At 40.5% G+C, this 26,942-nt stretch overlaps 1 non-coding gene across 1 annotated transcript; it reads left to right on the top strand.

Moving 5' to 3' along the window:
• The first annotated feature begins 2,229 nt into the window (after nucleotides 1-2,229).
• On the top strand, nucleotides 2,230-2,420 carry LOC123461739. Its single transcript, XR_006637821.1, has one exon. It is a non-coding gene; the product is annotated as a U2 spliceosomal RNA (small nuclear RNA).
• Nucleotides 2,421-26,942: the final 24,522 nt, after the last annotated feature.

The raw sequence follows: 26,942 nt of genomic DNA, 5'->3' as shown, positions 1-26,942 counted from the left end.
GACCAAGTCTGGAGACTGATCAAGGTCTCTAACTTTTATTTTTTACACAGTGGTTATATAGGGGTAAAAAGTGTGTGTGTGGGGGGAGCTAGCTGCCTGACATGATTTAGGACCATGGGATTGTTAGAGAACTTAGAGGAGATGTAACTGGGTGTTTATCTAATCTCAGGGAACCTAGAGGAGATGTAACCAGGTGTATATCTAATCTTGTCTTAACAGCTTGACAACCTGATCATAAACTGGCCTTTTGCAAAAGATAAGATTCTATAAACAGTCTGCTGTCCGACATTCCTAACCTCAATCTGGATGGACCAGCTTTCTGATAAATTGTTGGGAGCTATGAACCAAACCTCAGGCATATTAACAGAGACTGCCATATAGCAAGTTAAGTTTCTACTTCCTCCCCTAATACTCAACTACCACAAACAAATACTGCCATATAGCAAGTTAAATTTCTACTTCCTCACCTAATATTCAACTACCAGAAACAATGGGATCATACACCTGGCCAAACACTCCCCCATCCTGACAGTAGCTAATGAAGAAACAAAGGCATTGTGGTTTAACCAGTAACTCTGTGATCTTTGCCCTAACTATGTCCCCTTCCCCCTACAACTCCTTGCCCTGACCACATCCCCATCCCCCTACAACTCCTTGCCCTGACCACATCCCCTTCCCCCTACAACCCTATATAAACCTACATGTAAGAATAAACTCTCGAGGCCATGACAAACACCTAGCATGGTCTCCTTCTTATGTCTGTTTGCCTTTTTTCATTAAGGTTAATTTTCCCCTCGCTTCCTTGTTCGACTCCCCACTGGCCGGGAAAAATGACGCCCAATATGGGGCAAGGTACTCAGTGTGACCTGGGCATCGTGCGAGTGGACAGCTGTCCCAGCCATTAGACCGCCACCCCACCAGAGGAGTGAATGAAGGTCAGCATAGAGGTCAGTACAGGCAATACACCTGTAAAACAGACCCACACCACGATCAACGCAGTAAAGCCAGCCTGTGAAACTGATCCGTTTGAGGTAAGCAACGAATTTTAGGCAATTAAAGTAAAGACTATTGAGTCGTTTTTTATCAAGGCACAAGAACTGTGGGACTTCCTTTTTGCACTTATTTTCCTCCTTTTACTTTTGGTTGGCACCATCGTGTGGAATTGCAACATAGCAACAGGGCAACTGAAGCCTCTTGGCCAGGGCTACCCTCTGGCATTGGCTGAAGGCCCCTAGCTCCCCATGCGAATCCAGACAGCCCGCTCAGGCATTAGCAAAAACCTCCTATTTGGCCTCTCTTCCTCTCAACAAAACTGGGTACGCAACAGCCAGTAAATGCTCTTAGAGCAGCTGCCAGTTCTTAAAATTGTGGTCAGGCTCACTGCAGGCCCACCAGGAAATCCCCCGTGCCGGTTCTCCAACCGGGAATGTTGCCCTCTGGTCTTTCCATTTCTCCTCTTTCCTTTTCTATCATGGGACAGACCCTAAGTAAGCATAAATTGTTGAAGGACTTAAAATTTCTCTCAAGACATAAGGAACACTGGTTAAGATAAAGAAAAAACAATTTAACAAAGAGTAAAAAGGAGCTAATTGCCATAGTAAAAGATATTTTAAAAGCACAAGGAATTAAGATTCCTTCAAGTTCTTTAAGCAAGGTTTTTGATTTTGTCAGGAGGATTTGTTCTTTGTGTGTGTGTGTGTGTGTGTGTGTGTGTGTGTGTGTATGTGTTTATGTGTGCTCATTGTTTTTGCTAGTCATGTCATGTTTGTGACTGTAATAAAGAGATGAGATGGACACAGGTGACATTCCTTTCTCTTCTAGAAAACCATTTCAAGGAAATCAAAGACCTAAGCATAGAAATTAAAAAGGAAAAGTTAAATGTCTTTTGCAGGAGTAAATTTGCCAGATATTTGTTCTAAGTCAAGTTCACCTTACATAGAGGATTATTAAAAACAACAAAACTTCCTCTAAAGAGGTAACTTATAATTTGTCAGATATTTTTTAAAAAGATTGTAATGTCCTGTTTCTTAAAAGGAGGAGGCAACTGATCTGACTTATGAGCCAGCCTGCCTCAAGATAACAACACAATTTTCCTTAGCTACTCTTAATAAAATCATTTCCAAGTATGTTATTGGTATTAATGATATAAAATTGTATTAAGACTGCTTTCTTTTTAGTAATAGGATTAATCAATTTGGTGTAAGTTTTAATAGCCTTATTAGAAAGATAATCACTTCTCAGCCTTTTGGCTAAGATCAAGTGTAGTATCTGTTCTTATCAGTTTAATATCTGATAAGTCCTCTATCCAAGGACGATATATTAAATGGATTTTTGTAGCTCGGAGTTGGAATAGGAGCTTGTTCTGTCAACTCCACGCATCGACCTGATATTGCAGTACTTCCAGGAATGGTACACCCCCTCGGGGGAATTAAAAAAAAAAAAAGAAAAAATAATTAATGATGGGGTGAGATGAATTGATTAAAGGAACTGGGAAAGAATTTTTCAATGTTGGGACATAGAATGCTCATTAGAAATGCTTTTTGAGTGGTACTGAGAATGTTAAAGTATGTGGATAAAGATGTGTGTATGTAGGAAAGAATTTTCAGGCTAAACCTAAATGCCATGCCTAAAGTTAGAGATCCTTCAACTCTTTACAGACTCTTAAGGATACTCTGAAAGTTTTATATAGGGACATAGTCTTAATCTAAATTCATCTTACATTAGACACAGGTGATGCCTATGTTAGGTGGGTCACAAAATCATAAGTACAGAAGTAATTGGAGGTTTAACCAGGTTAAACATAGACAAGAGTCTATCACCTTGCACTTTGAAAATGGGTAAATTTTCTATGTAAAAACAAGCAACTTTGGAATAGGAAAGAAATGTCAGGATGCTTATCTCTCTGCTCTGTAATTTCATTTTGCTCTTGCTTTCCAACCTATGCTATTTAAATTCATGGAAAGCTGGACTCTGAAAAAAAAAAACAGATGGAACCCCCTTTATCTCAAGCCCCATGCAAGTTTAAGCCATGTGTCCCCCAGACTCTGACTAGAGACAAAAATTGCCAATTGTCTCTGACAAGGAAGAAGAAATACAACATATAACTGGTTCTCTTTAGTTCATCTCTTATGAACACCTAAAGTCACATCTGTTAGATAAAGTCTCTCACTAGACAAAATTTTAAATAGATAAACTGAGTCTTATGATAAGGCCTCACTCATTAACAGGTCACTGATGCTAATTTGTTATGATTTAGGGGTTATAAAACTGGCTTTAAGACTCTCTCAGCAAAGTAAATTAGGTTCCTCTTTTCATCAAGGTTTTAACTATTCTAAAGATAAAGGCTCACATAGAAATGGTTAATTTCCAAAGGTGAAGTAATCATACCTAAAGACATTGTGACTTTACAGTTAGCTTCTGTCTTATTTATGCTAATTTTATTGAATGGTCATAACTAGGTTTAATTGCTTAGGTTTAAGTGGTTTAATTTCAGTAATAATAACTTTCATCTTCCTGGGATTTGCTGGGATAGCTTACTTAAACTTTATCAAATTTAAGTCATGGGTAAAACATAAAATTGTTTTATGTTAATAAAAAATTTCTATGGTACATAAAAATCAATAGCTATCAAGTTTAAGCCAAAATCATTGGTTGTAAAGTAGTGTTTTTTCTTTCAAAAATTTATCAAGGGCTGTTTTGGCTCAGAAACGACCAAATTCTACTCTATTGTATGTAAAGTAACTGTCTCAATTTTGGCACCATGATAATATTTCATTAGATTTGGTTAAAAATTCTAGCTATACAGAACAGTCATCTTGATTTTGATACTACTAAGGCTGTTAATAATTTATTTACTACAATTAAATCTATGTTGCCTGGTTGGGACTCTCTAAGTTCCTGGTTAGGCAGCTTTACAGCTGTGGGGTTTGCCTTCTGCTTCTCTTATGCCTATTGCTTTTTTTCTTCAAGTATTTAATGAAGTCTATTGTAAATGTTCACACAGAGGTCCAAGCTATATGCTATAGGACATGTCCTTGGCTCTCTCAGACTTTATCCTAGTTCTCCCTGAATTTTGTCCAGCTGGTGGCCAGAGACAGATAAGAAGGGAGAAGGAAAATTGAAAACAGAGAAACCTGGTGGGTCAAAAAGCACTGAGGATAAGGTAATCTCCATTGTGATGGGCTAAGCAAACAATGGTACTTTAAGACGTTTAAAATGATAGGTTTATCTAAACAGGTGGTCAGAGGCCAGAGGCCCCTGCAGTGGAGTGTTTCTGAAATGCCCTTAAAATGGAGATTGCTCCAGGACCTTAGAAAAATTAATAGGGCCATAGTACCTATAGGAGCCCTACAACTGGGCCTCTCCACTCCAGTAGCAATTCCTACAGGATATTGTAAAATCATTATTGACCTAAAAGATTACTTTTTCTCTTATACCCTGAGAATTGTCAACATTTTACATTTAGTTTACCTGTGGTAAATATTAGAGGCCCTAAAGATAGTGGAGGGTACAATTCTGAGCCAAAGGGTCACTTTTATCTCTTATAAAAAGCCTCTTCTCCTGGTCATTTGTGCCACTGACTTTACACCCACTTGGGTGTTCTGGCAGGCGAGGCCCCTCTTCTGGGTCCATTTACCCTCCAAAAGTTAAAAACGGGGGATTTATATCCCATAAAAGGCTCTCAAAAACCTTCTTCATCATGCCTTGTTTGTCCTAAACTTTTTAACCCTTGATACTCAGGGAAATTCAGCTGCTGATCACTTTTGGCACACAAATACAAAAAATACCTTTGCTAAAGCCATGTGGAAAGATCCTTTAACTTAAAAATGGAATGGCCCAGACCCAGTACTTATTTGGGGCCAAGGATCAGTATGCTTGTCTGACACCAAAGAAAATGCTGTGAAATGGCTACCAGAGAGACTTGTAAAACATGCTGATGATCCTCCAGTGACATCTCACATATCCAGGGAAGAAACACTTCCCTGAGAGAATCTCCCTTTTTTCCCTTATAGGACAAAGCTGGAAAGACCTCTACTTATCTTAATCCTCTCACTCACAATTGGACCCATTTTTATAATTAAAATCATGTCTTTTATATGTCAACAGATTAAAGCCATTAAGGTGCAGCCTATACAGGTCCATTATCACAGAGTGGAGCTGGAGGATTGAGGTGTTGCCACTGAAGACCTACCACCTGCAGCTGTCACTCTCCCTTTATCTTACATTCTGTACTCATTTACTATACTGCTGTCCTCTACAACTCTGCTATCACTGTGGTCTACCTGTCTTGGCCAAATAGCTACCCCTCCTTTAGGAGCTGCATAGGATTCAGACCTATATATATCAGCTCACAATAAAGTGAGTGTGATATGGGCACCAACGTGGGTTCAAAATAAAGCACCACAAGGGAAGGTCCATTTATGACTGCTTCTGAATTCCCTGAGAGAAAACCCTGACCTGCATGGAGGTTGGTACCATAACTGTTACCACTAAGGCTGTGCCTTGCTCTCTGGCCACATAGGCCCTGCCTCCCCTCCCCAAATGGTACCAAGGGCTAAAGATTGTGGAAAAAAGACATGCCACTGGAGGAGTCGGGTCCCTACTCCCCCAGTTGGTTAATGCCCACTGCTGTAAAGTGGGCCTTCCCCTCTTTTTGTATAAAAGAAGGGAGGAAATGTTGGGAGCTATGAACCAAACCTTGGCCATGTTAACAGAGACTGCCATATAGCAAGTTAAGTTTCTACTTCCTCACCTAATACTCAACTACCACAAACAAAGACTGCCATATAGCAAGTTAAGTTTCTACTTCCTCACCTAATATTCAACTACCAGAAACAATGGGATCGTACACCTGGCCAAGCACTCCCCAATCCTGCTAGTAGCTAATGAAGAAACAAAGGCATTGCAGTTTAACCAGTAACTCTGTGATCTTTGCCCTAACTATGTCCCCTTTCCCCTACAACTCCTTGCCCTGACCACGTCCCCTTCCCCCTACAACCCTATATAAACCTGCATGTAAGAATAAACTCTTGAGGCCATGACAAACACCTAGCATGGTCTCCTTCTTGTGTCTGTTTGCCTTTTTTCATTCAGGTTAATTTTCCCCTCACTTCCTTGTTCGACTCCCTACTGGCCGGGGCAATAATTGAGTCAACTTAAGAACAGGCCCAGGCAAAATGGAGAGGCTTTTGCTTTATGGTTCCTGATACATCTTTTCCTCCTATTATGATGGCCTTGTGTATGTAGTGCAAGGCACTGTGATGTCATGGATATCCAGGCTATTTTGTGTCTGGAAGAGTGCATTGTAAGGAGTCCTACCTTTCCTTTGGCCTTTACATTCTTTCAGCCACTTCTTTTGCAATGGACCCTGATCTTGGAGGTGCCATAGAGATTTTTTAGTGTGAGCACACCTCTCTCCCTTCTTGTCAGAACTATGGTGCACTTTGAGTCACTCCAGAGGTCACTACCATCTGAAAAGAGAAACTTCTGTAACCAAAAGTGAGAGTAGTATTAATATATTGGTATGAATATTAAGAGAAATGCTTACTGGCCAGTTTGGTGAATATAATCTATGCATTAATACTAGCAGGTGTTACACCCCTAGGGCTCATGATTTCCTCTGTCATATCTTTTCAGTATCAGGCATTGTATTCCCTCCTGTGGAGCAGGCCTCCAGTCCAATTAGAGAGTTGTTGGTTTCCTACATAACAGACATAACACTATTGCACCCATTGGCTCATTTGGTCTGGCTGGCCCATCTTAAGGCTTGCAGTGTCCAGTGTTGTTTAAATCCACTGGTGACTTCTCTCTGTCCCATGGAGCTGCATGTAGCATAGTGTTTTTTTTTTTTTTTTTCCAGCTTTCTGTCAGCTGGTCTACATAGAGGAGGGAAAACACAGATTTTAATAGCAGCCTTTTATTGGAAAACTATTGTAGAAACATCATAAAGATAACAGATAAAATGTTGTATACTCATTTGAAAATCCTAGTTATAGTTGTCAGAGTGAACACTGAATAGATATGTTTGTGAACATTGATAAGTCTCAAAAACATAATTTTGAATACATAAAAGCAGACGTAGAAGAGTAAGAAAGTTGTTTCATTATATATTGTGTAAAACACCTACACACCTACAAGTGTGTTTGAGAGTCCATTTGTGCTACTGTAAAAAGTAACATAGACTGAATACATAATACATAATTGAAACCTATTTCTCACAATTTTGGAGTCTTACCATTCCAAGATCAAAGTGTAAACAAATTCCATTTCTGGTGAGAGCTGGCTTTCTGTTCCTTATGATATATCTTTCAAATATCTCAGTTCCTAATCTTTGAGGATCAAGATTTCACCTAGTGTGAGCGTTTCAACATATGAATTTTTGAGGGGTGCAGAAACTTTCAGAACTGATACAGGCAGTATATTGTTGGGGGAAGGCTTATGGGTATTATAGCCAGTTTCTGCTTGCCATTTTTGACAAACTCTCCTGTTGTTGTGGTCTATCTGTTGCTGGATAGGAGGTTGATGTCCACCTGCTGCTCATGCCATCATTTTCCCCTGCTATGATGGAGCTTCTCCTTGAGTCTATAAGCCAAAATGAACCTTTTTTCCCCAAAAGCTGCTCTTGGTCAGGAGATTTCTGCCAGCAATGCAAACGAGAATGTAACAAGAGCCTACAAGCAGCAAATCACAATAATCAAAACCAAAACAGGCTCAAAAAAGTACAAAGTCCAAGAAAACACCAAACCCCATAAAGTACCCAAACTTGGCAGAGATTGACTCAAACCTAACAGTTATAACTTTAAAATTTAAATATCTTAATTCACCCATCAAAAGACACAGGCTAACTGCGAGGATCAGAAAAATGGACCCTTCTATCTGCTGTCTTCAAGAGACCTTCTACCTCATAACTAAAGACAGACACTCCCTCAGGGAGAAAGGATGGGAAATAATATTCCAAGCAAATGGAAATAGGAAACAGGCAGTTGTTGCTATATTAATATCTGATAAGATAAACTTCAAACCAAAAGTGATTAAAAAGGACAAAGAAGGCCACTTTTTACTCCTCAGGAGATTGTTCTAACAAGAGGACATCACAATCATAAATCTATATATGCTAAACACAGGTGCACCACAATTTATAGACCAAAACCTACTTGATAACACAACAGAAATTAACACCTACACCATCATGGTTGGGGACTTCAATACTCCATTGTCATCAATAGACAGATCATCCAAACAAAAGTCATCAGGGAAGTAAGAGAGCTCAACAATACCATAGACTAACTACACCTAATGGACATCTACAGAACTATTCATCCCAAGTCTACAGAATACACATTTTTCTCAGCAGGCCATGGAACCTTCTCCAAAATAGATCATATATTACACTGTAAAGCCTGCCTCCATAAATTTAGAACAATTGACATAATTTCCTGCATCCTGTCAGATTACAATGCTAGAAATTAACAAGAGATACTTCAGGAATTCCACCAGCTCCTGGAGACTGAACAACACACTTTTAAACAATAAATGGGTAGTTAAGGAATTTGTAAAATTTCTAGAATTGAATGATAATGAGAACACAACTTACCAAAACCTATGGGGCAAAATGAAGGCAGTCCTAAGGGGAAAACTCATAGTGCTAAATGCCTTTGTAATAAAGATAGAAAGATCCCAAATTAATAATCTAACCATCCACCTAAAGGCAATGGGTAAACAAGAAGAATTCAAACAAAATAGCTCCAGACAGAAAGAAATAATCAAGATCAGAGCAGATATTAATGAATTGGAAACTAAGAAACAAGAAAAATGGTGAAATAAGGACCTGGTTCTTTGAAAAAATAAACAAGATTGATATAAACCCCTGGCCAATTTGATAAAACAAACAAACAAAAAAAGACAGATGGTTCAAATTAACAAAATTAGAAATAAAAAAGGAGAGGTTGCATCAGATATCAATGAAATTGGAAAAACCATCAGGACCTACTTCCAAAGTCTTTACTCCACAAATCTTGATAATCTGGAAGAAATTGCTGAATTCCTAGTCACATACCAAAACTAAACTCAGAGCAGATTAATCTCCTCAACAAACCTATTACATCCATCAAAATTGAAAAGCTGCTAAAAAAAAACAAAAAAACAAAAAAACAAAAAAACAAAAAACCTCCCTCAAAAGAAAAGTCCAGGACTGGATGGCTGGTAAGCTGAATTCTATCAGACTTTCATTGAAGAACAGAAACCAGTTTTTCTCAAACTCTTTCACATAGTCAGAGAATGGAGAATGCTCCCCAACTCTTTTTATGAAGCTAGAATCACCATAATACCAAAACCAGATGCAGTTACAGCAAGAAAACTATACTCCTATATTCCTGATGAATTTAGATGCAAAGATCCTGAACAAAATCCTCTCAAAATGAATTCAACAACACATCAAAAACATTATCCACCTTGATCAAGTAGGATTCATCCCAGGGATGCAAGGTTGACTCAACATACAGAAATTGGTCAATGTAATACACCACATAAACTTAATCACAAGAACCACATGATATATCAATAGATGCAGAGAAGATCTTTGACAAAAATACATCACTTTATGATGAAAACACTGGAGAGTATAGGCGTGGACATTTTATATCTCAGCACAATAAAGGCTATATATAAAGCACCTAAAGCCCAAATAACACTTAATAGGGGGAAAAGGGAAGGAGCAGGTGGCAGTTGGCAATGGGAGTTGGCAGTGGGCAATCTGCATGGTGGGCTCTGGTGGAGGGGAATGAGTGGGCAGCTTTTGGTGATCATTGGTCCATGGGAGGCCTCTGGGAGAGGGGGAAGGCAGAGGCCATGGTGAGGGGAAGGCACTCAGGAAATGGTAGGCAGATCTATGTGAGAGAGGGCCTGCAGGTTGTGTAGCACAGAACCTGGCTAGGGGCATGACAGCTGGGATGAGTGGTTGGGGACCCGAGTGTCTAGTGGGATACCTGAAGCATAGGAATCATCAGATTCCCTACTGTGCCCCTCCATATCCACCCACTGGAGATCTGCTAAGACCTACTCACTCTGGAGCCTCACAGATCCCGCCTGATTTTGCCCCAGGAGCTGAAGTGTGGTTAGGCAGGTGCCATCTTGACCAGAACCCTGAATAATTTATTTATTTATTTTTTATTTGCAAGGAGAGAGAGAAAAGAGACAGACAGAAAAAAAATGGGAAGGCAAGGGCCTGTAGCCACTGCAAATGATCTCCAGATGCATGTGCTCCTTCTGCATCTGGCTTACGTGGGTCCAGAGGAATCAAACTTGGATCTTTTGGCTTTGCAGGCAAATGCTTTAGCCACTAAGCCCTGAATAAACTTTTTAATTTCATAGAGTCCTATGTGTTGATTCTTGACATTATTTCCTGTGCTATTTGGACATCCCCAGAATATTCTTAACTATCATTAGTATCTCAGAGCTCCCTAAAAGTCCCATTTTATCCCCTATGGCCCAGTCAAAACTTAACAGATCTCATCAAGCTGACTCCTTCCCTGAGCACAGCTAACAGATGCCATTCAATCTCTCTCTCTCCCTCTTTCCTGCAGTAAGGTGTGTGTTTCTCTCCCTCTCTCTCATTGTCACTTTCTCATCCTGTCTTTTATCTGCCTCTCCCTACTCATGTACCTCTTTTTCATTCTCTGTGTTTCCCTCTCCATCAATTATAGTCTCATCCTACCTGCTCTCAACCCTCTCCTTGCTGCATGCCCCACTCCCACTCTGAACCTCCTGACCCTTTATGAGCTATTAATAATAACCAATAAATGATCTCTTATATGTAAATAAATTGGTCCCACAACCTCTGCATTGGAACTCTCTGACAGATGGTAGCATCTCAGATTCAGAGGTATATTTGGGATTCATTCTTGAGATTTTCATTTTCTGAATCTACTGCTACTTGTCCCATCCACCTGCCATTTTTCACATGGGAAGCCAGTAAGAAACTTGGACAGTAACTTATAGTGGTGGTAAAAATATGCTGAAAAGCTTGAACAGTGGAAAGGCCCCAGGAGGAAATAAGAAAAGAATGAGGGGGATGGCTAAGGAGACTGCCCTTGGCCCTTGCCCTTTATTTCCCTCACCCTCCTTGCAGTTTATTGCAGGTTTAACTTTAACTATCATGTACACCCTATTGTAATCTTTGTTTACCAAACTGTTACATTTATGTAATCTTTTATAACCTGTTTGCTCAACTGTAATGCTTGCTTAGCCCCAAACACTATAAGATACCTAGCAATCTTGAGCTAAGGCTGATTCCATTAAGGAGAGATCCAGGCATCAGTCCACCAGCATGAATAAACTTCTTCTTCACCTGACTCAGCTGCTGGTCTCTTGAACCCAGAAATTCCCATATTTCTGGAGGTCCCAGTGGGACTTTGCACATAGTACCCCAGGTCATAGGTGCTGCCACTCCTGGGCCCTGCAGCTGGCCTCTGGCTCCTGGAACAGAGAAATGCACACCAGGAAGGGCTCCTTCCAGGAGTTCAAAGGAGGGCTGTGAGGCCCTGGAATTCTTGTCAGGTGAAATGAGAGGAGAGACCAGAAGGGACGTCCAGACTAGATAAAACTTCAGGGGTAGACAGACAGGAGCCTGCGTGGGCTAATCTCCCATAGGAAGTTGCATCAAAAGCCTTGACAGGATTCTGAGGTGGCACTGGCACCTCTGATCAGGCAGGAAAAGGGGACTACAATTAAACCTCTAAGGGATTCTGTAGTGATGTTGGTTACCATCTAGGTAAAGAATACCTAAGGAACAACTGTTTTAAACTCTGAATGATTATGTATAAATGTGAGATTGAAAGCCATGGTTCCATGCTCAGCCATGCAATCTGAGTATGGCCTAATCTGTGGTTCCGCTGAGGTGGTTTCTCCTAAATGGGCACTCATCTTCCATAGCAGGAGCTGATTGAGCACTGGATTTATACATGTGGCCTTAGGGTAAGACCTCTCAGGTTGTCTTGCAAGGCAGCTGGCCAGGGGGCACTGAGTGAAGGAGACACTACTACTCTCCACCTTCCTCCTGTGCACATACCACATATCATGCCTTAGGCACATACAAAACTTCATGCTGTAGGGTGCGCAAAAACAGCAAAGATGTGACCCATGCTAGATGGTAAATAGCAGGATGGTGGCAAAGAGACCCCAATGCCACTGCCAAACACTTGCAACCATGACCTACTAGACAGATTTAATTATAGAATATAGCATAGACAAGAAATTATAAATTTGTGGTAAAGAATCAAGAAAAAGCCTTCAGAAAATCTCAGAGGGTCTATTTGTGAGATCGTTAGGACCCTCCTTGCACATGTAGAGAAATCGATTCAACTCTCCTAGCTGCCCCACATCAAGTCAAACTACTAAAAACCTCTTATAGGTACAGCTGCTTCTAGAACAGAAAGAGTCATCTCTGCCTTCTTGTCCTCCTTATCCAAGGACCCAAAGCCTGCTAAGGCTTGCAGTCTTCCTTCTTAAATATATCCTTCTCTCCTACCATTATAAGAGATAGATATTGAAACAAGATCATAGCTGGACAAGAAGCTCACAACACAGGCTCAGAGAACTAGTTGGGTCCTAAAAGTCTGCCAGGTAAATCCGAAAGCATCACCTAGGGACTTATAGGTTTTTCTCAATGGTTATAGATACTTGCCAATGACTGCTTCTGCCTCACTGTAATGTAAAGTAAATTAATTGTGATGTGCTATTTAAATTCTGGATTCTGAGAAATGGGTTTGCCTCCTTAATTCAGACCCCAAGCATGTTTAAGACTACATGTCATCCACACTTTGTCCTTAGGTGAATTGGCTAATTGCCTCTGGACAAGGAAAGGGAAAATGACAAGCAGCATATAGTTTTGGTTTTCTCTCAGTTTCTCGTCTAAGCTCACTAAAACCTCGCTAGAACACTCCTCAGATTTTTGTGAGACGGATAATGAACATAAAAAAAGCAATAACCAGGTCTAAGTCGGTTTATGACAAGTTAGAATTTTATGACTTAACAATATAGAAACAGGCAAACTTAGTTTGTTATATCATAAATATAGTTCATATTTGTCAGTTTGCTAATGAAACCATTTCCAAGTGTGTTATATTATCTCCAGGGCACTTATCCAGTTTTATCTGAATTTACAAACCATGATTTCAAATGTATTTCAAAGGATTTCTAACAAAAAAATCCCTCAAATCAATAGGTTATAAAGTTTAAAATTCAATTCACTGATATTGTTTTGCTCATACTCACAGTTATAAAAACTGTCATCAAATATTTAAGTTGGTAATGCTTCTACGTTAAGGTTTTAACCACTAAAACAACTGTCTTAACAAGATTAAGATTTATTTATTATTGATTTTTTCATAAAGCTAATTCTACTAAATAGTCATGGTTGTATTTATATCTTAGGTTTCACAAAAGATATAATCTAACTTCACTCATTGTAACCTTTATTCTGAGGGAGACAAGGAAGTCTCCTCATCTTCTGATAATTGTGTTTTCTCAGTTTTTGAGGTGCTCTACTAACAATTCTCAGGACAAAATGAGTTAGTCCAAAGTTGTCATGCTAGAACTGTAATTGCTGAATAATGTAATTTGAACATAAACTATTAGATATCTGGTCAAAGCTTCAACTGTTTTAAGTCATTGGTAACAAGAATAATTAGACATTGGTTTATGTTAATCAAAGTAACCCTAAACAAGGTGCATCAGACTAATTGCTATAGATTTCTCTATCAGGATGGTTTGTGTCTAGTCAAATTTATATAATAAGACTAAAGCCACTAAAATGTATACAAGCACATAGATGTATTTAAAGGTGATGCTAAGTTACTAAAGACAGCATTCTAGATTTTAAGCTTTAAACTCAAAGGTGCTTGGTTATACCTGCTACAATTATCAGATATTTTTAAGTACAAAAGGAATTCCAAATTCAACTCTGAGTTTAGATTGCCTTACAGAATCAATTAAAAGGTCAAAATTTAGATGGATTTAATGCTAATTATAATAACTTAATTTCCACATATTGCTTGATTTAAGATTGTTGATAGAACAATGAATGTAAAATGATTATAGAAATTAAAGCCATAGAAGTTTACTGTTAGTGACAAAAGCCATTGTTATTTGAGCCATATTCAAGTTCAGATCTTTCAATGTGTGAATAATGTCATTCTCTATGCCCCTATAGAGGGGGATTCACAGGGCAGCAAGGAATGTATGTTAGGGTTCCATTGGGGATGCACTCTTTCCTACATGAGACTAAACATCGCCCTGGTTTTCCTTATATGAGGCAACACTCTAGAAGATAAAAAGAAAGTTGGTGTCCTAAGGGGACAATACTATTCTTCAGCTAGACCTGTTTTACAAAAAAGGGAAAGAAACAGACTGAGTAGTTCTATATCCAACACTTTTTATCTCTGAGGCTATCCAAAACTGACCCAGAGCCATCTATTGGGCCCTTAGTTTTCTCAATTTCTTGATAGATAGAGCTGTAAGACCTTAAATTCTAGGGCTCAACTATGCTAAGACACTGTAAGGTATTTAAGGGCAATTTTGAGAAGAAATTGGGACATTAATGGAAAGAAGAGGAGGCCTATTATCTCCTGATCACTCCCTAGGACTCTCAGGCAACTCAGGACATTCTTGGGATTCACTGATTCTGCCAGATGGGCTAGAACTTGCCAGTAAATAATTGCTCAAAAAACAGAGAGAAATCTGGCATTTGAGGCCAGCTGGCCTCCCAGCACTGACAACAATGGCCCTCCTTGTAAGGTTCAGGAGTGACCAATACCATGGAGATCACTCTGAGGCAAACATGGAAGCTTTTATTTTGAAAAGAAAACCCCAAAAAACAAAAAACCATGAACTTCCAGGACTGACTCTCAAGAGTGGAGCAGTCAGCTTTGAGATTACAGATAGTGCACTATATAGATCTCTTCAGCTGGAGGAAGACCAGGAAGGGAAGGAACTCCTTTGTTCTTTACATTAGCCATGGGGTGTGAGACCAGACAAAGTGGGAGATAAGGGACAGGAAACCTAGACTTGGGGCATTGTTAGGCAAGGAAGGGATAATGGCTGGGCAGTTCCTTGAGTAATGTGGATGGCCCACTTCCTTATGTCTCTGTTGCCCTCCTGCTGTCGTTGGTGACTCCATTTTGTCCTGACCTAACATTCCAGCCTTTTGTTAATGATAAGAGAAGAAGGTTAATTTTTTTCATGCTGACCATAAGGGCCATGAGTTCTTATGGGGCAGGGAGTGGATAATGTGGTCAATGGGTGTCTCTTCAAGGCAGGTGATGATGAGGCAGTTTTTTGGTGGCTAGAGGTGGCAGAGTTGTGAGTTCTACAGCACCAGTGTAGCTTGCTGTTATGACTTGGTCCTCAGCTAAGCAGAGACTTCTCACATACCATCCCATATTGAACTGGCTTCAGGGCAGTGACTGGCAGATATCTCTTATAGGGAAGGTGAGGGAGATGGGCTCTGTGTACCCCCTGAGAAGAAAGAAGGGAGAATAAAGGAGCTTGTTATTCTTGTCAACAGCTATGACATGAAAACACCAGGTGTAAAGTGAGGATGGGCATTCAGAGTCAAGAGATAGAGAGCTTGGGCAAGAGGAGCCAGAGGGGCATTTTAGGATCAGGAGAAGAGTAGGGACAGAAGAGAGTTTAAGTTTGAGAGTGTCCATTGGAGTGGTGGCAGTCTACTTATCCCTGGATGAGATAGGTTAAGGGCTAAGGAAGGAGGGGGTCTGAAGAATAGCTTCTGGAAAATGCAAGTGGGAGGAGCTTGGGTCAGGGTAGGTAAAGTTAATCAGGGTCAGGCAGAGGAAGTCTTGAGTTCATGTTAGAGTCTAATGTTGTAAGTCAGCACCAGACAGGGGAACCTATTTGTCTGACTGATTGTTTATATTGTAGATATATTTTTTCTCATTGGGTGATAAAGACTATGTAGGCTTCCAGAATTAACTGTATATTTTGGAGGTCAATAATAGCATTTTAGAGAGACTTTTAGAGACCTGTGAGGAGTTATATGACTCCCAGCATTGTCATCTGATAGGATAAGTCAAGACCATGCTGACCAGGTGGTCTTCCCTCTTTGAGGAAGCTTGGAGGACTGATTTTCATCCAATGTGACTCTGCTGTTGCAAATACACTGACTTGGAATTAATTTCTGGGTCTCCACATCCTTTATGATCAAGAAGACAGGTAACTTACCCAAGGCTAGAAGTTCAAGTGTCCCATCATCTCCTGTGGCCTTTTTACCCTGGGGCAGGAACCAAAATATTGGTTATCCTTCTAACTCTAATGTTTCCAATTTATTTTGGCTTTTATATATGGTTATTACTCACTCAAAGAGACTGTATATCTGATTAGCAAAACAGATTCATAAAAAGGATGCAGAACATATCTGGTTAGCAGAGCAGATCTGGTTAGAGAATAACAAAATAGTTTAAAATCATTCTGATTAATATTTAAGTTTAGTTGTCAGGTGGCAGTGTAAGGTATATCTGGGACATAGAAAGCATACACATTTTATCTTTTGATGTTATATATTTTCAGGGTAGGAGCTTAGGGTGTTAGGTGTGGCTCTTAAGATTCTCAGAGTATCTACAAAGGTGCTCCTAAGGGTTGAGTTTCCCTGCTATGGGAGTATCCAAGTAGGCTGAGTGGAATAAAATATAGGTAGATTCTAAAAGTTAACTAAAGACTGTACACATTCAATCAAAAACAGCCCCAAGTATGTATGCAAGAGTAGTTATTATAACAACCAGATCCTCTATCAACAAAGAGGCTAAGATTTCTGGTCTGCTGAGGGATCCAAGTCAGCTTGTGACCAAATGAGACCCTTCCCTGGTGCAATCTTAGTTACCTTGGATGAGTTTGGTCTCAGTCAAGTTGCTGCCTGGGTCGTCAGGCTGTTTTTCTGATTTCTGGAGCTGGGCACTGGCCTTTCCTGAGGGGCAAACAGAGCCTGGCAAATGTGGCCCTGCAGATCAGCACACCTGCTGCTGGAACTGCTGCTGCTAAAGATGCCTCTGCTGTGTCTGTCACCGCTGCTGCTGAAGCTGCTGCTGCTGGGTCCACAACTTCTGCTGCCTCTACTGCTGCTGCTGTAGCTGCCACTGCTGGAGCCACTGCAGCTGCTGAAGCTGTTGCTGCTGGGTACACCGCCACTGCTGCCACTGAAGCTGCTGCTGCTGGGTCTCCCGCTGTTGCTGCTACTGGGTCTGCTGCTGCTTGGGCCGCTGTTACCGGTACTGGAGCTGCTGATGTTGCTGCCTGACTCTGCTCCTGCTTGGGTCCTGCTGTTGGCTCAAGTTGGCGTGGCCAGGTCCCAGGAACACTGCTCTGTTTGCTGGAGCTGGGCTCAGGCGGTGGGTGAGGGGAGGGAGCCACAGCTGCTCTAGTTCTCTCGCTGTTCCATGTGTTCTTCTACTTCGTGGTCTGCTCCTCCCTTGCTCACTGCCGCTCTCCCTTCACATTTCTTGAGTTGCGGAGAGCTCCGGTGTGAGTGGAAGCTCCCCACACCTGGCTTTTCCTGAGGCTAGAGCCAAGTCTGGTGGCTTTCTGGTGCACTGCTGCCATGGTTGGCGGAGCTACTGGGGCCGCTTTTGCCAGCCTGTGCAGGGTCTGGATTCTCTGGATCTCTTCTACTTCTCTGCTGCTGATTCAATTTCCTATATACCTCACTTTTTAGTAAAAGTGTGTATTTTTCTGAGTTTTTTTGGTCTTTCCCCCCCCAGGCTGCTTTGGCGTGGTACCTATGCCACCATCTTAACTGGAAGTCTCAAGTTAGATTACCACATTTTATCTTTTAAGTATACATCAGTTATAAGTACAGACAGAACATTTTAGCAGGCCTGAAAATAGTATTTTATAAATAACTTTAAGTTAATTGATTTAATCTAGATGTACTATATTAACATTATTTATATACAGTGGATTTTCACAATATTGTTATTATTATTATTTTTTACTGTTCACCATGAAGTAAATAGTTTTCAAGTGTGTGGCAGATAAATACTGTTTAATGTTTCAAATGTGGTCTACTTACCTTATAAAATAGGGGGAGAAAAGAGTAAATAGTTCCTCTGAGACTTTTTATTTGAGGCAGGGTTTTAGATATAATAACCTTAGGAGACAATTAAATATTAATATCTCAATTTTAGCCTTAAGATTTCATTAAAAGGTTGACAAATAGAGGAACCTAGTTAATTTGGTTGGGTACTCTAAATTTAGTCTTTCATGACCATTATTTTGACCAGATTAACATCAATGAGTTAAAGTTAAGTTTACAACCTGAATATCATAGCAACCTTCTACCAGCCAGGGCCATACTTTGTTAGAGTGATGAAATCTCTGGGCTAATAGTCATTTTATATCTCAAGAAATCTGTAATCTGATTAAGTACTTTGCCTTTAACCTTCTGTTTAAGCTTACTCATATTGTCATCTACAAACTTTACTGAAACCTCCCTGTACATACTTTTACTTTAAAATCTATGTAACCACTTTGTAACAATCTTTTTCATCAAGTTTACTCTCCAACTTATCTTCTTTAGTTAGTTCATCTCATAACTACCAACAAAAACTTTTATTGTCCTTATCATAACCATTTTGTTTTCTCAAAAGGCTTTTTGAAATAACTTTAAAGAAAGAGTAGATCAGATTTGACTTATGCTATTTACCCAAAATGAACATATAGATTTTGGAACTTTGTGTCTTACAACTTTCATGAAACACATTGTTTTAAAAAATATATATGAAAGCAGATTTGAACATTATTAGAAATTTTAAAATTTTCTTCACAAATTTAGTATCTAATACTTTTAAATTGAAATATAAATCTTGAGGCTGCTATCTTTTAGTAGTTCCATACAAGCATAGAAAGATAAAGTAAACATAAAACATTTATGCATTTCTTATAAGAAGTTCCCATCTGTTTATAATAACTTGGAATTTTCTTATCATCTTGCTGGGCCAGGATCCTGAGATTCCCTGTGCTTGCAGCCCCCTGGCTCTGCAGGGCAGGGAAGCTAAGAAAGAGCTGTGACCCCTCCAACCCTATATTCCAGGGAGAGTTCGCTCAGGGATATAGGCTGCTTTCTGATCCTGCCATTTTACAACTCTTTAGAAGTAGGAGAATTTTTTTTTTTTTTTTTTTTTTTTTTTTTTTTTTTTGCCTATGGTCCTAATTACTTTTAGTGTTCTTCTGAGGGACACTCAACAGTAAAAACAGGCTATGCTGTTTCATACAGTGGTGGAAAACATCCCCACAATGAAATGGCACTGCTCAGAACAGAAATCATTCTGCAACCTTAGGGCTATGAGCCATGTACATACTCACACACATACATTCATTTTAAGTGCACTTTTCATAGATTCTAGACAACCATTTCCCTTTCACACTTTCATTCATTCACTCATTCATTCATTTTTTCAGAAGTTATGCCTTCCTATCTTATGTTTCTATTCTATTTATAACTCCAGAGACTAAAAATCAAACCTTGTTACCAGGCAGGTGTAAAGAGAGGCTGAGGGATCTGGAGGAGCCAGAGGAGCTGGAGGGACTAGGTGGCCAAAAGGACCTGGTGAGAAAAGCAGGTAGAGCAGAGAGAAGGCCGTGCACACAAAGTGAAAAATTGGGTATTTCAGACTATTTGCCTGTATGCTGGCAGAAGCTTTTTGTTTTTTGAATCAGTGAGAATTTGGAAATCAAAAGTATCATTATCAGGCCATTTGGACTCATTCTCCAGCTTATGGATGTGGCCAAACAGAGTTGCAGAGAAAAATTGTCCAAATGAGCCATAGTGGCTTTAAATTCTTAAGGAGACAGGGAAAGAGCAAAACAAGGGAGAAAGAAAAATAAACCAGAGCTTCAGCTGATTTTGAACAGAACATCAGTATGACCCCCTAACCTGTTAGGATGAATGGGGCCTGCACCTCCCATGTAGGCAGAGGGTGTACAGGTTGCAACAGTCAGCCTTTTAGCCTGTTTGTGGGTGAGGAGGGAGACTATGCTCCTGATGGTGAAAGTGGCTGGCAGTGGAAGAGAGAGAGGAGGGAGGGAGAGGGGTATCCCAAGATGATGCAACTGAACCAAAAGGATCTCTTAGGGTATGGTAGACCAGACAGCAATAGACCATAGGTTTTGAGAGTACATCTTTCTCAAAACCTGGGGTTGGGGCCAAATGGCCAAAAGGTGTAGCCTGGCATGCCAACATGGCTTCCATGAGGACGGATGAAACACTAGCAGGCCAACCCAGGAGGGAAACTTACTGAGAATGGAGATGGGAAGAACAGTGAGGCTGCAGCATGGTGGGTGTGAGAGCCTGTATCAGACAGAGATGGTCTGAGACCTTCAGAGGGTCAAATGGCAGCTCAGTGGTCTGGTCAGGAGAAAAGAGGTCTGGCCACCCAAGAGTGCAATCAGAAGGCTTCCTATCCAAGTCATGGCACCAGATGTAAGGTTCAGGAGTGACCAAGGCCACAGAGACCATTCTGAGGCAAAGATGGAAGCTTTTATTTGGAGAAAGAACATGAGTTGCCAGGACTGACTCTCAAGATTGGAGCAGTCAGCTTTGAGATATAGATACTGTGTCTTCAGTTGGAGGAAGGTGAGGAAGGGAAGGAACTCCTTTGTTCTTTACATTAGCCATAGGGTGTGAGACCAGAAGTGATCAGGTGGGAGCAAAGGGGAAGGAAACTGAGACCTGGGGCATTGTTAGGCAAGGAAGGGATAATGGATGGGCAGTTCCTTTAGAAATGTGGAAGGCCCGTTTCCTTATGTCTTTGTTGCCCTCCTGCTGTCCTTGGTGACTCCATTTTGTCCTGACCTAACACTGCTAATTAACTGTGATATACAACTTGATGTGTTAGTCCTGTTATTCTCTAAGGAAAATTTCTGACTAAGTAGTACCTAACTGTCCCCTGAAGTAACAGGTTTTCTTCCTAGAAATTCCTTCATGATTTAAAGTATACCCCCTCATGGTGCACAGGAACAAAACTGGTGGCTCTCACCAGGGTACTAAAACTAAAATGAAAGTCAGAGTTAATAATTGTTTTTGCTAATAAAAAATTGTTTCCAGGTCTGTCAACATGTTTTGTCCGTACTTACAAATGTTAAATAATATCTGTTTCCTATATTTCAGATATGGCTTACCATGTCATCAGACAACATAGATTAAATGTTAAGATTTATTAATTTCATGTTTTAACTAGATCTGTTTGGTTAAAGACAAAAGGTATAGGTATACTCTATATTCACATTTTTCTCCAGGGTACTTAACAAGATGTGACAGCCAAAATTCAATGAGGACTTTGGGGAATGAAAGGGTACCCAATATTTTGGTTCCAGTTCCTCCAGGTCAAAAGGGCTCAAGAGACAACAGGACACTTCTTTCTCTGCAAGTTCCTAAAGCTATTGGTACGTCATCTATCTTCTTGATCATAGAAGACATGGAGATCCAGAGAATAGATTCTAATCAATATCCAGTCTACAGAAAGAGAGGCAAAGCAGAGACGAGAACCCTTAATGCTTTGAGAGGAAGAAAGCCACATGTCAGCATGGCCCTGACTCATCCCAGCAGATGACACGAATGCTGAGAAAGCCACAGAGCTCCTCCCATGTCCCTCAAGTGTCTCTTAAAGTCACAACTGACCTTCACAATTACAGTATCAAGTTAAACATTGGTCACCTACTTGGTCTTAAGCACTCAAAAGAAAAATATGGCCAAAAGGTAAGGTATATCTCAAAGAAGTTACTGATCACAGCCAAGACTAACTTTAGACAGATGTGTTCACTGTGACTCGATGGCATCTGTACTGTAGGTTCCTGTGTCCTCTGGGGCCCAGCCATAGTTCTCTGAAGGCACCCAGGCAACTGGGATGGGTGAGCCCATGAAAGTAAAAGACTTTTGGGAGGAGTCTCAGTGAACAGCTATCTCAGTTTATTGTCAGTGAAATCGATTCATAAACATGGGAGGGTGGAGCAGAGGACTCTAAGGGGATTAGACATGCCAAGTTCATTTCTGATGCCTAATTAGCATATGGGGACATTCATTTTAGCATATAGAAAATGGTGGGGGGTTGTCAGTTAATCTAGGGTTTCAGGACTGTGTGAAGGATGCTGGCTGATAAGGAGTTTCCTAGGAAACTGGCCAAAGATCACAGGGTGTAGTAGACAGCTTCAGGTTCACTAAGATGAACTTTCAGACCATACACAGTTATGGAGGAAGGGATATTTATTGAAGCTTACAGATCCAGGGGAAGTTCCATAATGGCAGAAGAAGCTGGCCTGCCTTGACAGGACCAAGTGGAGAGAGAGAAGCACAAGCCTAAAGGTCAAAAGCCACAGCACATTTCCAGCTAGACATACTTTGCATATCTTTAGATTGAAATCTGAAACCCACCACCACACCTTAGGAGCCACCCAGTGACATTGCCTTCAGCCAGGTGACTGCAGATGCAATCTACAAACAAATAAACAACTGAATATATTGGGGGCCATCTATTCAAACCACCACACAGGGCTATGGGGAGAGCCTAAGTTCAAGTGTGCTGGCTTGGAGAGGGAGTACCCACCTGTAGACTGGGGGTCCTTAGCCATGCCTAGAAACTCAGGCCCCTCTCCTGAAGGCTTCAGCCTGTGCCTAGCAGTGCCCGACACTGTACCATTATTAAAGTTAAATTATATATATATATGTGTGTGTGTGTGTGTGTGTGTGTGTGTGTGTGTGTGTGTGTGTATGTATATTTGATAATTCTGCTAATGTCTCATCTGCTTTACAAAAACAGGCATATATGACACCATTCGGTATATTTCTAGATATTCATGATGAAAGAGAATTATGCCTATCATTTCAGGTAATAGTTCTGCTAATTTGGGGACATTGTGTGTTTAACTGTAATCTTAACCTTGCATCCTCTTGTCTATAGTTAGCGGACATTCAGGTGGTCCTGTAACAATCCAACCACATCTACCTGGGTGTCCTGGATTTCCCTCCAAGACCTGATATACTACATTAATGGGAACCCTGGGTTCTAGTTGAGGCTACTTGAACCCTAAACCCAGCCACATACCTACCAGAAGAGGAAGTAGTACTTCCCCCCAGCTGTGAGGAGGTTATGGAGGAGGTGTGCTTCTCCCATCTGGACTTGAAGGATAAGCCACTTAATAACTCAGAATTGGAACTCTTTACTGATGGAAACCAAAGTCTGTAGACCTCTCTATACCCCAATTTACCCAATGCTTTCTTCTGATTTTCTCTCTGATTTTTCCTATTTTCCCACACTAATGTCTTTATCTGGAAATTATAGTTTTTTTCCATACTATAAGAACACTAGTAAACTTTTAGGGTCCTGTAGAATAGACCCACTAGAGGTGTACCCCGACTGCCACATCCCATGACCCTACTCAAACAGAAAATCCAGAATTGTCTGCATCCCGGTTTCCTAATGACAGTTGGGTTTACCTCTTCAAAAGGGGAATATGATAGGAGACAGAAATTGTCTAGGTTGTCAGGATAACAGAACTCCAAAAGTAATGGTTTCTTATTCCTTGACTAAAAGCAAGAAATGTCACTGATCTTGAAGAAATCTGGATGTTACATCTCCAAGAGAGACTTCTAGATTAAGCTTGTATCTTTCCAAGAGGAGAGAAACTCTGATCCTTACCTAAGATTATCTGGCAAGGCTGTAAAATCTGATCTTTGTCCATAACAACCTGCAGATGTTGCCTTCCTCACATCACCCCTCACCAGAAAAACAACAACAACAACAACAAAACCCAGATCGTAGTCTTAAGGTGGGCTTCTCAAACCTCTGCTTGCTTCTCTGAGCAAGAGCTCTATTCTCTTCCCTCATGGGGCTACCACATTCTAAGCATAAGCCTCTTCTATTTTGTCCTCCTAATGCTTTGTTCTTACTCCCAATTCTCCCAAGAGTGGACCAAAGTGCAACCATTGCCACTGTGGCAATGGTAATTGGGCTCCAACAGGTCCAGCATAGCCAGCTATCTAACCAGGTCAGGGAAGATCTTCGTTTAATCCAACAGAGCATTCTCGCTCTACAGAACCAGATGGATTCCCTAGCAATGGTGATACTGCAAAATTGCAGAGGCCTGAATTTTATTACAGAAGAAAAAGAAGAGAACTGTCTTTATCTAGGGGGTGAAAATGATGTTTCTAAGCAAACCAATCTGACATAGGAAAAATGTAAGACAATTTCTATAGATAATAATGGCCACAGAAAAGTTAAGTGAGTCCTACTAAAAAGGCACCTGGAATACTTGGGATCCTTAGGTAGCCCCTTTAGCAGGGCCACTGGTCATGACCCTCCAAGCCCTCTTGTTTTGGCCTTGCCTGATAAACCTGCTCCCTAGAGTTACCTGATAAACCAGCTCACTAGAATCATCCCAAAATGAATAGAGATCAACAAACTCCAGGTAATGCATAATGGATTATTTTCATGAAGAGGAGGGAATAGAGTAGCAGTAGAAATATGCCAAAAAGCTTTAACAGTGGAAAGCCCCCAGTATGAAATAAGAAAGGAATGATGGGAGATGGTTAGGGAGAATATCCTTGGCCCTTACAGTTTATTGCCCTCACCATCCTCACAGTTTATTGCAGGTTTAACTTAAAAACTACAATGTACACCCCATTGTAATCTTTGCCAATCTGTCATATTTTTGTAATCTTTCGTAACCTGCTTGGTCAACTGTCATTCTTTCTTAGAGCCACATATAATGAAATCCCTAGCAAATGTAAGCTTAGTGCTCATGCCACTGTGGAGAAGTCTGGGCATCAGTCCACTGTCATAAATAAACGTCCTATCCTTCACCTGATTTGCCTGCTGGACTCTTGACCCCCAGAAGTTTCCATAACAACTGCTGCTGGCCCCAAGCCCCATCTGTGCCACAGATCTCACAACACGAGTTGAATGCTTCTCTCTGAGCACTTCCCAAACCCAATCAGAACTGAAGAGACAATTTGTCCTTCTTAACAGTGGTACAGGAATTTTGGGATTCCTTTCCAATGCACCAATTTGTACCAATACACTGGTAATTTGAAGTATTGCTGGATTCTTGTCTTACGACTTTGATGAATGAAATCCACAGATCAGAGGATAATGTTTAGAGAGATTTTTATAACTTAGAGTTTTAAGCCAGAAAGCTTTAAGAGAAGGATCACTTAAGCCCAGAACATAGGAAAAGGAGGCAGTAGGGGCTTTGAGAAGCTCACCTCAAGGTTAAGGTTGAGATTTTTTGTGAATCCCATGGGTGGGTGCCTGATTTTGCCAGTCTAGTCTAGTACTGGTAAGGTTTGGGAGTGCCCATGGCCATGGAGACCGCTCTGAGGCAAAGATGGAAGCTTTTATTTATGGAAAGCACAAGCTGCCAGGACTGACTGTCAAGAGCCAGGCACAGCCAACTTTGAGATTACAGACAGTGGGCTATATGGAACTCTTCAGCTGAGGGAAGGGAAAAGAACTCCATTGTTATTTACATTAGGCATTTCACATAGCTAAGGTGTGAGACCAGAACAGTGATCTGGTAGGAGATAAGAAGGCAGGAAACCTAGACCTGGGGCATTTCTAGGCAAGGAAGGGTTAATGGCTGGGCAGTTTCTTGAGGAATGTGGATGACCCACTTCTGTGTGTCTGTCACCATCCTGCTATCTTTGGTGACTCTGTTTTGGGAAGCCCATCTTGACCTAATTACTGATGCCAGGTGTCTGGCATCAGGAATTTTTGGAAAACGAAAATATCAGAATCTTAATTCTCTAAGAAGGACCTCCTCATAAGGGGGAGAGTTAAGGAAAGGCCAGATCCTTCTGATGCTTCTGACCTGTAGTAAGTGTAATGACCTTGATTTTCCTCCATAGGCCCAAAGACAATTCTTGTGTTTCCACCAAGAGAAAGCTATTCACTTTGGAGTTCTGTCACACTAAGCTTCCTAGTCAATTTCTATCTCCTACTATAGTTTCTGTGTGTCACTGAGTTACACAAAAGGCAGTTACTGGAGAGCTAATTAGGATGGTGGTAGGAATAGAAGTTCCCTGAATCTGCTGCATCTGCCTGAGATAAATCTTAATGGATGGACAGAGCTCCCTGTAGAGGCGGAATGTTACAGGATCAGAGCCAAATTACTTTGGGCTACCTTTAGCCCCTTAATAACCATTCATTGCCCACTTCTGTGTATGACTGAATATCCTTGTGACTATCAGTTGATCAGGTGTGATCCTTTTAGGAATATAACAACAGACCTCCAGCTTCCATCAACCCAAGGGTGAAGAATGTCATCAGATAGCATCTAAAGCCTATGTGGAGATTTCTCTGCTTTTCTGTAACCTGCCTGCCTGATGGTCAGTCAATATATTTGAAAAGTGACTTGATTTATGGCTTTCTTTTGTCCTGCAACTATAAAACCATCATGAAATTATCAACACGTTGGAACGTGGAATTGGGGTAACCTACGTGTGTTCCTGGGCTATGGTAACTTCTACTTGTATGCAAAATAATCTATCTCTTATCCCCTTTGAGGTGAGAGCTGTCTTTTGTGTGGACTCTGTCTAGCCCCACCCCTCCCTGACTGATCTGTTTGTCAGAGCATTTCTCTCAGATATCTTTCTTGAGAAGATACCTTTTTAAATATATATATATATATATATATATATATATATATATATATATATATATATATTTAAAATATATTATATATATAAATATATATTTTTATATATACATATATAATATATATAAATATATATAATAATTATATACATATACAATAATTATATATATAAATATAAATATATATACATATATAAATATATATACACACACACATATTTGAGAGAGAAAGAACAAGAGATAAAAAGAATGGGTGCACCAGGGCCTCTAGCCACTGCAAACAAACTTCAGATG

The sequence above is a fragment of the Jaculus jaculus genome, chromosome 6 (assembly GCF_020740685.1).
Source record: "Jaculus jaculus isolate mJacJac1 chromosome 6, mJacJac1.mat.Y.cur, whole genome shotgun sequence".
Taxonomy (NCBI): domain Eukaryota; kingdom Metazoa; phylum Chordata; class Mammalia; order Rodentia; family Dipodidae; genus Jaculus; species Jaculus jaculus.
The sequence above is the reverse complement of the archived record's forward strand: the minus strand, read 5'-3'. Positions and strand labels throughout refer to the sequence as shown.